We start from the raw sequence: 14,004 nt of genomic DNA on the forward strand, positions 1-14,004 counted from the left end.
AAATAAATAAGTAATTAAGTAAATAATTAAGTAAGTAAATATTTTTTAAAAAGAAAGAAAAGCAGGGGATCCCTGGGTGGCTCAGCAGTTTAGTGCCAGCCTTTGGCCCAGGGCGCGATCCTGGAGTCCCGGGATCGAGTCCCACGTCGGGCTCCTGGCATGGAGCCTGCTTCTCCCTCCTCCTGTGTCTCTGCCTCTCTCTCTCTGTCTATCATAAATAAATAAATACATCTTTAAAAAAAAGAAAGAAAGAAAAGCAGCTGAAAGAACAGAGTAATGCTATAATTAGGAGTCAGGAGCTGAGAGAGCCAATGTTTCTCAACAAGCAGAATATAAAATGCAAAGATCGTAAAAGCTTAATTTAAAAGACTGTAAATTCCTTGGGGGCAAAGAGCTGATCATATTTTATTTGTCTCTCTAATCATATGGCTTTTGGTGAATGGTTGAAAATTCAGAGGACACCAATCAAGCTTACAGGTGATCTCACATGGTCACAGCTTTTTACTTAGCAAGACTTACTTAGGAGATGACAAGGAAGGAAAGACTGGAAATTGGATGACTAGTGTTCAAAGTTTAGTTGTAGACTAAAAGAAAAGTTTGAGCTAGACAATCTTCAAGAGCTGAAGAATGTTATTGATACAGAGTGGTGATTGGTATCTGGGAAGGCTAGTAAGTGGCTCTTACATAAAGGAGTCTAATTTCCTGTATTTTTATCAGAAGTTCCAGATGGAGAATTGGATCATAAGTTTAATGAACCCCTCTTGTAAGAATTTGTAGTAGATAGGAGGATGGTTTTCATCAAAGCTTAAGTGGTAAGGACAAAGGGACAAGATCTGAGGTTGTTATAGGAACCTCTTTCTGCTAAGGGCCATCGGCAAGATTAAATAATGGCCATGGTGCACACTGCAGTAGTAAGGACCACACAGGAAAAGAACAAGATGGAAAAAAAATAAGTAGGAGTAGGAGACAGGGGAAAAGAGAAAGAAAAGGAGGGAGGGTGCTAGTGCCACCACTAGCAACTTTAATCACTCCATAGTTATGGTTTACCATAACTAACTCTGAGCCTCCTCCATTATCTCTTTTTGCCATTTGAGCTTATATTCTCAAGCTATAGTCAGGCAACAGATAGTTACTCAGTGCCTGTTCTGTACCACCTATTGTGGTAGTTGCTGTGGGTGATACAGACAGAATTAGAATATGGTTGGGGGGAAAAGAGCTTTGCATTGTCTGGCACAGAATGATGATAGCTTTATTCTAAGGTGGGATGAAAAATGCCAAGGGGGTTCAAGCAAAGTGCTCAGGTTGGAGGAAGCAGAGAAGACTTCCTGGAGGGGATAGTATTTGAGGTATTTCTTGAAGAGTGCAAAGGACTTCAGTGGATGAGATTGGGAAAGGACATTCAGGGAAGAAGAAATAGATGGAGCAAAGAGAGGAGATGGGTATAATATGGGTACAATTATAGAAAACTCTTGCCCTTTTTTATAGATTTTATTTATTTATGAGAGTCACACAGAGAGAGGCAGAGACATAGGCAGAGGAAGAAGCAGGCTTCCTGCAAGGAGCCTGATATGGAACTCGATCCTGGACCCCAAGCCCTGAGCCAAAGGTAGATGTTCAAATGCTGAGCCAACCAGGTATCCCAACTCTTGCCCTTTTTGTTGTTGTTTTCAAGGCACCAGGCACTCTGCTAAGCACTCTGGATACATTGCTTCATTTAATCCTTATTATAATCCTATGAGGCAGGTTTCCTCTATTGTCCCTGTTGTATAGATTAGAAAAAGGAGGGCAACTGATTGGGAAAAATTAGAGAGGGACACCAACCATGAGATTCCTAACTCTGAGAAACAAACAAAGGGTTGCAGAAGGGGAGGTGGGCAGGGGGATGGGGTAGCTGAGTGATGGGCTTTGAGGAGAGCACTTGATGGGATGAGCACTGGGTGTTATAGTATATGTTGGCAAATTAAATTTAAATTTAAAAAACTGAAAAAAAGAAAGAAAATTGAGATCAGAGAGGCTATATAAATTGTCCAATGTCACACAACTATGAAATGGCAGAGCCAGGTTTCTAACTTGGGCTTATCTGAGTCCAGAGCCGATGCATGCAACTAACCAATAGTTGCAAGTCAGGGTATGAAAAGCAACAAAATCAGAGTGTGGCTGGAGCACAGAGCATGTGAAAAGGAGGAATGGCAACTGCAGTCGAACTGTGGAGCATCTTATTGGCAGCCTAAGGAGTGGGGGTTGGATCCTGTAAACAATGGGAAACCATGGGAAGTTTTAAAGTAGTGGAGTGACAGTCAAAGTGGTGCTTTAAGAAGATTAGTCTGTCAGCAGTACAGAGGATGGATGGGAAAGGGGAGACACTGGAGGCAGTTAAGAGACTATTGCAGTATAATAGTCTGAATGTAAGGTAGTGTATTAAGCACTTGAGCTAAGAAAGCCAAAGAGGGGAATGGACAAAGGAGAGACATTGTAAAGGAAAAAAAAGAAAAAAGAAATCATGACTAACCGGATATGGGGGTTGAGGGAGACGGAGAAGTAGAACTTAAATAGTTGACACTGAGGTGTGGAGGCTTTCAAACTAGAATGGTAATGCTATCACGGAATTGTGGGACTGCTACCTTGGAGAAGTTTGGACTTCTCTCTTCTTTGGAGATTGAAGCTGGGAGAAATCTTTTAAAAATGATCCTTGCAACTATGGAAATGGCTGAGGTTAATGTGGGGAGAGACAAGACCCAAAGGCAAAAGCTTGGGGAATGCCTCCTTTGAGTAGATGTAGCAAAGAGGGACAGTTATAATGGAGAGTGACAAGAAATGACATGGGGAAGGGAGGAAACAGGAAATAGTGGAATAAGGATTTGGGGAAGATGGAGTGATCAACATTGTAGAGATGGTCAGAGAAAAAGGAGGATGAGAAAATATTATTGATTTGGGTGATTAGATGATCTTTAGTGATTGACAAGGAGCAGTTCCACAGTATAGCCAGATTTTAAGGGGATGAAGAAGAGAAAGAGAGTAAGGGTCACACATCAGAGACAGTGGCTATAGAGAATGCTCAGAAGAATTTTTGTGTTGAAATTAAAGGGACAAAAGAGATACTTAAGGGATAGTAGGATTATTGAAAGACTTTCTTAGGGTGAGCATGATCCTAGCACATTTATTAGCTGAAGGAAAATGTTAATTAACATTTGCTAGTAGAGATTAAAAACTTGGGGTCAGGTCAGGAGTAATAGTGGTTGGAACAAGATCCTGATGAGTGTACAAAACAGTAGGACCAAGAGCTAGGTGGAATGTTTGCTTTGGCAAATATGGGGGTGATAACTTCTTTGGAAAATGAAAAAAGAAAAAAGAAAAGAGGCCAACAAAAGTTACATAAATATTTAGAGATGGAGAGATGACATTAAACTGGAAACATTCTGAATTTTCTTTTTTTTTAAAAATAGATTTTATTTATTTATTTGACAGAGAGAGAGAGAATGAAAGAGAGAGTGGGCAGAAGTTTGGGGAGCTGCAGAGGGGGAGGGAGAAACAGGCTCCCTGCTGAGAAGGGAGCTGGGTGTGGGCTTGATTCCAGGATCATGACCTGAGCTGAAGGCAGACACTTAACAGACTGAGCCACCCAGGCACCCCCATTCTGAATTTTCAAGGAAGTTTGTACACCATGTGCTGGCTGGTCTTGATGATGCCAGTAGATTATCTGTAGAAGAGAAGGAGAGTGGGCATAGGACTGAGGGCTTCAGGAGTCTGTCCCCAGCAACTGGCACACAAAGCACTCAATAAGTAGTTTTTGAATACTTAAGTAAGTGACAATATTTAAAGAACAACCACTATGAAACATGAGTCATGTCATAGAGAGTAAATAAAAGTATTACAAAACAATAGCCACCAGAATGGTAGAAGATGATAAAGATAAGTGACACCAGAGTTGGTGAGGACACAGAACAACTGGATTGTTCATACACTACTGGAGGAAGTGTAAACTGGTAAAACCACTTTGAAAACCTTTGATAAGCAACATCTATTGAAGCTGTACATATGCATGCTCCGTGATCCAGCAATTCTACTTCTAGGTATACATACCCAAGATAAATGAGCACATTAGCTTACCAAAAGACATGAACAAGAATGTCCATAGAAAAACAGAAAATAAAAAAAAAAAAAAAAAGAAAAACAGAAAATGCATACACTCGCCTGAAGTTGCTTAGGTCATAAGTGGAAGAGCTAGGATTTGAACTCAGAACTTTCTTGCTATAAAGCCTATGCATTTGCCTCTACACCATATTGGTACTGGATGTCATTTATTATGCCCATCGCTTTACACGTATTGTCACTAATACTTACAATCTCGCAATATGTAGAGTATTACCTACATTTTACAGATTAATAAACTGAGGACCAGAATCTGCTTGCACAAATTCACACAGCTTGTAAATGGTGGGTAAATTTTTTTCTGCTCAAGAGCTAAAATGTGCAAGCTCCAAAATCCATGATCTTTCTCTTCCATCAAGAGATGGAGTCTTTATTCAAGTTTTGAGAAGTTTTAAGAAGGAAGTATGGTGGGCTGATATAGTTGAAAACATAAGAATGGTTCAGTGAAAGAATCTTGGCTAGGATGGTCTTCACTGCCCAAAAGGCAAAGACCAACACTACAGTCAAGTAATGTCCTCCTCCATTTTTCTATCTGTGATCTATTCATTTTATTATATGTTTCTGGGAGCCAATGATGGCTCTAGATATACTAGTGAAGTAGACAACTATTGTTTTAGCAGTAACTACTCACCTCTTTTTTCAATCCTTTTACTTAATTTAGGCAACCCTCTCATATATTTGACAGACAGACACACACATACACACACACAGATGCATGCATGTGAAGTCCTCTAAAACTATCTCCTTATCAATAAATTCTTCACTGCAGAGAATTTATTAAATACTCAAAGAAGTGTTCAGGCCTGAGATGACTTAGTGGTTTTAGCCATCCAGTTTAGGGATACAGATCAATAAATATCCCCACTTGCCTATAATTCAGTTTGAACTCCCGTCTTAGAAGAGGTGTTCAGAGTTTTCTGATAAGTATCTCAGACTGTAGTTCTCCCCCATGTCAAGAACACCAGAAGTGTAACCCCGATTCCCATATCCTATTATCTTTTCCCTAAAAAGGTCCTTCCCTGACCTTGAATCATTGCTTTAATAAAAGCAATTCTGGGAGGGGAGATCCTAACCAAGGTGGACTGAGCCCCAAAGGACAAAGCAAGTTTTGAAAACACCAGGTTGGGCATAGAGGCTCTGACCTCTGCCAGGTCTTCCTTTACTCCTAAACCAGAACCTTGCAGAACAAGCTCTATTGCTCTTTCTGTCCCCTATCTCACCCTCCATCCCCTGAATGGAAGACGTGAATTCATCGCCATGGCAACCTGTGGCTGTGCCTGATAGTTCTTGTCTCAGCCAGTTCTAGGCCCTGGACATCTGTTCTCAGTTCATTTCTTCTAATATTCCCCAAACTAAGTCCAGTACCATATGCTAAATTCCACAGTATCTCTGTGTAGGTGATGGAGAGGTCCTCACCAAGGTAATACAAAGAAAGAGGAAACAGAGTAACAGGAAAACAGAGTGTTTAAAAGTTGCTTTCTGGGGACAAGGAGGCAAGGGGCACTAATTTAAATTCACTAAGTGCTTACTACCTGCCAGCCATGGTAATGTCCTATTCCCTTCTTTCACTTAATTCCCTCAAACAACTTTATGAAATAAGAATCACTGTCCTGATACAATGCAGGGATGAGGGAAATGGAAACTGAGAGAGGCAAAGTGACTCGCCTAACTAAAATACAGTCTTGGTGGATGACACTGATTTATGGTTCTTCATTTTTTGGAAGGAAAATAAGAGCTGCAAAGAAGTCTTTCCTCAATCCATGTGCCTATGAATCTCCCAAAGCCTTTCCCTGGGAACAGGTCCCTCCTTCAAATGTGGCTCTTTTCAGGCATCACCTTTAGCTCCTCTTTCCCTCTTCATCACCTTATTTCTACCTTCCTGAGGCTCTCCACAATTTTTGGCCACTTTTCTCACATTCTCAGGAAGATCCTTGACATGGGGCTTTTTCTGTGGCATGGGAAGGAGAGTGGGATGGGCTGATTTTCCTGACACAAGCAAAACAGAGGACACTTGTGTTAGTTTCCTATTGCTATAACAAATTACCACAAATTTAGTGGCTTAAAGCAGTACAAATCTATGCACTGAGCTAAAATCAAGGTGTCAGTAGAGCCATGCGCCTTCTATTTTTTTTTTACATTTTTAAAATTTAAATTCAATTTGCCAACATATAGTATAACACCCCATGCTCATCCCATCAAGTGCTTTCTTCAGTGCCCGTCACCCAGTTACCCCATCGGCCCACCCAACTCCCCTTCTGCAACTCTTTGTGCTCCTTCTAGAGGCTCCAAAGGAGAATCTGTTTCCATGCCATTTCCAGCTTCAAGAGATGCATTTTTTGTATTCCTTGGTTCATGCCCACTTCTTCCATTTTCAAAGCTAGCAGCCTAGCATCTTCAAATCCTTCTGTACTTCTGTCATATTGTCTCCTCTGCTTCCCACTTTCAAGAATTATGATCACATTTATGGCCCACCTGAATAATCCAAGGTAATCTCCCCATCTCCAGATTCTTAACCTAATCACACCTGCAAAATCTCTTTTGCTCTATGTAAGGTAACATTCAGAGTTTACGGGCATTAGGAGCTGAATATCATTGGGGGCCATTAATCAACTGACTACAGCATCCATGACAAACAATTATATCTTTATAGTGGGAACTGGTTGTCCTTCATCTTAAGTAGATGAACTGAGATCTCAGGAATTACAGATAGAATAGAAGGCATAAACATGAATGAAGTTAGGAGAGAGATATAAACTTGAATTGTTTTGAATTGAGGTAAAAAATGGAGCAGATGACTCCTGCTCTCTGAGGAGAGGTCTCTTTATTTGCTCACTACCTTAGAGAGGTAGAAAGGAAGGTAGGACTTGGGGTGAAGGCTTCTCTGATTCTCTTTTCCAAAATGGTTGTCTTATTGTTCTTCTGTCTGGCTGGGTGCTTTCCTGACAGAGAAAGGTGGAAGGAAGGGTGAGGCACTGGCTCCAGAGACAAAGGGGGAACAGATAGAACCCCTCTCTAGTTGAGCTCTATTCTCCCTCTCCATATTTAATTCACTTTTTCCTATATTTGTGGCCAATCAGGCACCTCCTGTTTTTTGGCAAACAAACTCCAGGGTAATAAATAGAGAGCAGAGAAAAGGAGGCTTCTGTAGGAAAAGCCCTCATGTTGGCAGACCCCAGGACAGAGAAACCTCCTCCATCAAGGGAGGAGAGGAATTGGGGATGGCTGCTAAGCAGAGTAACCAGGAATTACAGGGTCATTCCTTGATAACAATTAACTTCTTTTCCTTGGCAATGAATATTGCTATCTAGGATGTAGAGGCCTTCAAAAACCCCTTTCCACAAGGCTCTCTACCTGATGCTTATCACAAGGACAAGCTTCAATCACATCTGGCAGGTCTGAACTAACGCCTAGTGAAGAGAATAGGAAGTAAGCATTTGGGGCACTCGGATTCTGAAAACCATGAAAAGACTGGTTGGAATGGGAATATAGGGGTGTGCCTGGCCCCAGACTAAATTTTCATGGTCTTGGAGTGTCAGCAACAGCATCATAAGCTCAGTGAGGCTCTGATTTATGAGCACCAGATGCAGAGTTGTGAATTGATGTTTTTTGTAGAGTTTGCAGCTGGCTCCCCATATTTCGTTCCTGTTCCAGGACATCACATATTATATTGCTCAGTGCTCCTCCTTATATAAAACCTCATGACAAATTCTTCTCCAAAATCAGGGCCAGGAAAAAAAAAAAGTTTGTTTCTCCTAGTGAATGTGTCTGCTTTCCTCCGTCAGACAATGAAAGCAATGAAACCCATCATATGGAAGTAACTCTCCCCCACACCCTAGCCAGAGGGTTGACAAAAACTCTCCAGCTGTATGAAATATTTTGGATCTACTAAGAGTAGGAGTGTTGGAGGTGAGGAAGAAGCCAAGGACAGCTCATAAAGTTCACTTAAAATTGGGGAAACAGGGTAAGCCACAACTTCTGAAGAGCACTATTCAAAGAGTCCTCTTTGAATATGAAGAGTCATGTTCAAAAGCCTGACAGATTGTTATGATGAGCACTGGGTGTTATATGTAAGTCATGAACCACTAAATTCTACTCCCAAAACCAATACTACACTATATGTTAACCAAATAGAATTTAAATTAAAAATTGGAAGACAAACAAACAAATCTAACAGGGAATCCAGAGAATTCCCAGGCAACAATGATGGCGCCATCAGCTTCTAAGCTGAATCATGCTGGGGATTCTCTAGCAGAAAATTAGGAGCTGCGCCTGGCCTCTAGAGTTAGAAAGAAGCAGGAATGTGTAGGAAACAGGTCTCAGACAACTCTTGCCCTTGAGAATCACTGATTTGAAGGACCAAGAGGCTCTGGAAACTGGTAGTGCTCAGGCAGAAGAAAAGGCCTAATTGTCCATGAGATGTATGGAAAGATCTGCTGATCTGATAGCTTTATAGAAGTACACTGACCTGGCTCTGATAGGATACAGGAAATATTTGATTTTCTAAATCCTACTACCTCCCTAGACTAGTTCAATCATGATTTCTTACTACCCTTGTTAACTGACCATGAGACAAATGGGTCGCATATTGCAAAAGTCCATGTGGAAACTAGCATAAATGGTACTATCACAATCTGAGTGTTAACATAGTATTTTGATTTTCACCTTGGTTGCTAGGAAACTCAGTTCTACATTGTATACTGGATTGTTTCAGCATTCCAGAAATATGAGGGCGGCGGTTAGTATATTTTGTCTCCATCTTCTTCCCATTGCACTGCTTTTATTCTTTGTTAACAGATTTCTGTCTAATTGTACCAAGAATTTACCCATTGTTTTTTAAGTTCCTTTTTAAAAGTAGATAGAAAATAAATAAGCATCAATATATATGATAATTTCATTGTGGGCTCATCAAATTCCTCACATGCCCTTATGTGGATTTAATGTGGTAGGGATATTGACCTTGACTCAGTCTATGCTTACCTTTGTTCTGCAGATTTGTTGCTATCGGCCATGAGGGGGTCTGGGCCAGTGTATGTTCTGTTAGCAACGGGTACAGTCATTGCTGCAAAGGAAAGAAAGTATCTCATTTCGTTAGATGCTTTTATTACCCGTGGCATCACAATAACACTTTATTCAGGTTTCTTGCCTTGGGAACACCTAATGGCAAGATGTTTTTGATACTTTGGTAACTAAAGCTCCTTTAATGGGGTCTATGATGGACCTGCCTTGTTTTGTTCTATAGTGAAAAATGTTATAAGGAAGTTGCAGTATATATTTTGTTGGTAACTATGCCTTAAGCTATTAAGGCCATTTGTTATTTTCTGAAAAGCAAGAGAGATAATGCTCACTAATAAAATTCACCGCACTGCGGGTAGCTCTAAGTTTCTTCCCTACAAAGTGTTCCATAGCTCTCTTGGGTCTGCCTCCTGTATTCATCTTTCTGATGTCCTTAGAAGATGGGGAGGGGGCATAGCTCTTTCAGTGCCAGGGAACTGGACTTCATCTGAATCACAAATAAGTCACAAGTAAGAGCCAGCTTAAAGCAAACTGCACCACCTCCTCGCAGTCTCCCTCTTCTGTCCTGGCTTCCCGTTAGCTTCTCCCAGTCTCCGGAGTTCAGCTTCCTTGGGCCACTGATTCTGGCATCTCCCTGAAGACCCTGTCTTTTACTTTTTTCCCACTCCCTATCCAAGATTCAGGCATTGAAGTTCCCCTTAACCTAATTTCTCCTCGAATTGAAAATGCAAATGTGCCTGCTTTATTGTCTGTATGTATTAAGCTTCTACAAAAGGCTTTGTGCTAGGCACAATGCTCTGTATGGGGCAGTACAAGAAGGTGGGGGTGGAGGGAGCAGAGTGGCCTCTGAACCGCTGTGGGTCAGCAGCTGGAGTGCTTTGCACTATTCAGGCATTGATTGAGGTGAGAAGAGTAGAAGAGGTGGAAGGGGACAGAAGCAGGGAGAGGTACTGTGGTCTCCATCATGAAACTGGAGGGAACTGAACTAGAAATTTGAAAGCCATCTAAGGGGGATGAAACTGAAATTTCCATCTTACTCCATCTCTAGGCACAAAATTATTCATAATTCTACTGACATAAGAACTTCAGCTACCAGTAATGGGAGAAAAGCACAGAAGAGGGGGACAAAGGGGAAAGGTTGTGGATTTCCCATCTTTCCTCCAGACCAAATCCAAGAATCTGGAGAATGTACTTTTCCTCTGATACAATGCTATGTTATGTTACACAGAGGGACCTGAGGCTAGTTCCACATGAGTGGGATTCTGACAACTTTGTGTGCTAATAGTTCACCTGTCATACTAATTCAAGATGTTTATTTCTCTAGCTTCTATTTTAAGAAGCTACAGGAAGTTTGACAAGATAAAGTTTCAACTTTGACATCTGATAGATTAAACCCACTCTAGAAGGCTGAAATTTCATAACTATATGACTGGACTCAAGTGTATTAAAAACAGAGGTTTTCACAGGAACAGGCAGGAGTGATGGCAGTATGCAATACATAGATCAACAACTGACTTCTTTTAACAAAACATAAAAGCTATTTCCAGACGAAATTCTCAGAAACACTATAGGAAATTAGTATAACTGATTGATGTGATCTCATCTAATAGAAATGGGAGTTGAAGCTTTATCCCTCCAGAACAGGTGATTAGAGGCAAATGAGGGGCAGGTTCCCATGGCAACCATTTGGCTATCTCAGACCCAAAGGAAGTCTCCAAAGAGGAAGCTTTGAGAAGGAATGTGGATTTTCAAAGGGAAAAGAGAGTAGACCTTTGTCTTTTAGGCACATGGTAAGAGAAGGTGATGTGGAGGTACCTCTAGAGTTGTTCTGTGAGTGCCAGGGAAAGATTTTACTGTTTCACTCTCTTGATGCCAGAGAATCACTCCTTCATATGGTTATTTCTCTCACTCCACCCTCCTTTGAGGGGAGCCAATGTCTGCTCAGGGCCATGGTGGATGTGAGTGTCAGGTGAATTCATCATGCTCAGACCCCTCCTTTCTCCCCACAGATCTGCCCTCTTATCCTTGAACTCATAACCAGCCATTCTAGCCCAGAATGGGATTGGGAGAATCTCTGGGGTGGCAGTACTTGTGCTAAGGGAGGTATGGCAAGACATGACAATTCTTTTTGTGAAGATGTGTGGCTGAGAGCTCCCTGCTGGCTCCCTTTTAGTCAGTTAAGGTCCTACTTCATGGTAGCTACCAGGTGTGGGGGATATACCCAAGGAGCATTGCTCTTCTTACTCTGGGGACTTTTCTAACTTCCCTTGATCATTCCTAAACTACAACTTCTGCCCTATCAACCTCTCTCTCCTGCCTTTCTCCTCCCACTTTCCATAAAAGGTATAACAAGGTTTTCTATTATTTTATTTCCCTAGCAACTTCCACTTCCCCATGGTTCTACTCTTGCTCCCACCCATTCCCCTCTTCCTCCTACACATACTCCCAAGCCCTTTGCTGACATCTGAGATGTCAGATTCAATTAAAACAAAGTCTGTTTTTCTGCCCCCTGGAATCTCAGGGACTTTAAGGGGTTCCTAATCTAGGCCAACAGTATTGCTGACAAACAAGGATAGGCCCTAGAATGTAACATTTTCTAAATTCCTACTATGTGCCTTCACATATGCTGACTCACTGTATCTGCAGAACAGCTCAGTAGCGTGGACTTTATTAATCATTCCCATTCTGCAGATAATGAAACTGAGACTCTCAAAATGCAAGTGACTTCCCCAAGGGATTTTAGAGTCTGTAAGCACAGAATCAGGATTTGCATCCCAGCCTTCTAGCTCCAAATCTGGTTCTTCTCCCACTCCCTTAGGAGAGTGTGGGGCATTGAGGGCCACATGTTCCCAGGAGATGTTGTTGTTGGCTCCTGAAGGCCACTGGAGTGTGGGAGAGAGAGCTTCAAATACTCATTCCATTTGACTGTTACAACTCCAGGGGCCTTGCAGTTATGCCTGACCTTGAGGCCTCTAATCTGTTTTCACTCAAGGTGGCAAGTAATTCATTCTCATTCTCCCACAGGACAATATCCTATTCCCACCATAGGCTTCAGATGACCTAGTCAGGAGTTCTCACCACTCTGGCTTTTTGATTTCCATTTAGTCATTCATTCCTTCATTTGCACATTCATTCATTCAACTCTTGAGTATCTCTTAGGTTCCAGATACTATGCAAAGATTTAAGGGTCCTTTGATGATTAATCCGTGATCTCTGCTTTTCTGTAGCTTGTGGTTTTCTGGAAGATTAGAGACTTCAGTAGATAATGGCAATGTGATATAGTAAGAACAGTGATACAACTATGGACTGATTTGTAGAATGAAAACTTTGACCAGAACAGGGAGAGACACCAGTTTTGAGAGTTTATCTTTGTAGGAAATAACCTGGCTCTCAATTGCCCCCTCCCTTTCCCTTCCTCAGGTTCCTATGAGTAGCAAATACTCAAAGTAAATATTTTTAAAATAAGGTTATTTTTGTAGGGTGGGGAGGGTATGTTCATCATATGAATCATCAGTCAGTGTCTTTAAAGAAAACAGAAAAATAAAATGCCCAAATACTCTTTCCCATTGAAATTCTGGGAAATATACCAGGAAATTAGCCCACAACTGACTAATGCAATCCCCTCTAAGAGAAATCGTCCTGTACAAACATATCCAATCAGTCTAGAGAATGTGGTTTGCCTAGGTTCATAAAGAAGTAAGTGGGATGCATTTTTTAATTTACCTGATTTGTAAATAAATGTCCCTGCATTAGAACATGATTTTTAAGTGCTGTCTTCTATGAAATCATTTTCCCGTTCTTCTCCCTAGAGATGGGGGCCCATGTGCATAGCAGTGACCTTTTCTCCCCTCTAATCTCCTTCTTTGAAAGCTTGTTTTCTCTAGTTGTTTTTCTGGAACTGATGTGATATAGAAATTTACACTGTGGTGTGAATGGATGAAAACAACTTAATTCTGTATCTTTTCATAAGATATTTGCATTTTAATAAAGGCCAATCACTTAATTTGGAAATAATAAGTCTTTCTTTTAAAGTTTTCATGCCCACAATCAATTTATTTTTTAGAAATTCATGCACAAGGCTCCAAATTCCAGGTCTTTCAGACTTTAAATTCTAATGGGAAAATTTCAGGCACCTGTAAGTTTGACTCATGGGGAAACATTTTAGAGTAGACGTGGCTCTTACTCTTCCCTATCAGGTCCCAACTCTGACATGGCTCCTTGGGATGACATCTCTAATTTCTCCCCCTTTCCAGAAGCACTTTTGGCTCAGCAAATCTCTTATGTCTTCACAGTCAGCCATTGAATACTTCTAGTCCATGCAGAATGGAGTGGTGAGCTAAAGGTGTGCCTCAGTTTTTTTTAAGGTATGAAGATAGGGAAGATATTAAAATGCTGTTGTACAATTCACCTGGTTCTGATTGGTTGTTAGGATGAGAATCAGCCTCTTCTACACATGAGCTCAGTGGCAAGTATACTCATACGTCAGGTCATACATACATGTGACCACATATGCTCTTGCATGTATTTGAAAATAAAAGGGTTTGGAGGTATTGATGAAAGATAGATAATGATAATAATGGCTTACTATGCTGTAGACACTATGGCAAGGGAGTTATATATCCTCAGAACATCCACATGAGGTAGGATCATTATTGCCATTTATTAAGTAATCTCTCTGCCCAACATGGGGCTCAATCTCATGACCCCAGTATCAAGAGTTGCCAGATGCCTGTGTTATTGCCATTTTAAAAATGAAGAAACTGAAAATCAGATCTGTTAAATAAATTTCTTAAGATCAGTAAGTGTAAGAGATGGGATATGAACTTCAGTCTCAATCCAGAG

This window comes from Vulpes vulpes, chromosome X (assembly GCF_048418805.1).
Source record: "Vulpes vulpes isolate BD-2025 chromosome X, VulVul3, whole genome shotgun sequence".
NCBI classification, from domain to species: domain Eukaryota; kingdom Metazoa; phylum Chordata; class Mammalia; order Carnivora; family Canidae; genus Vulpes; species Vulpes vulpes.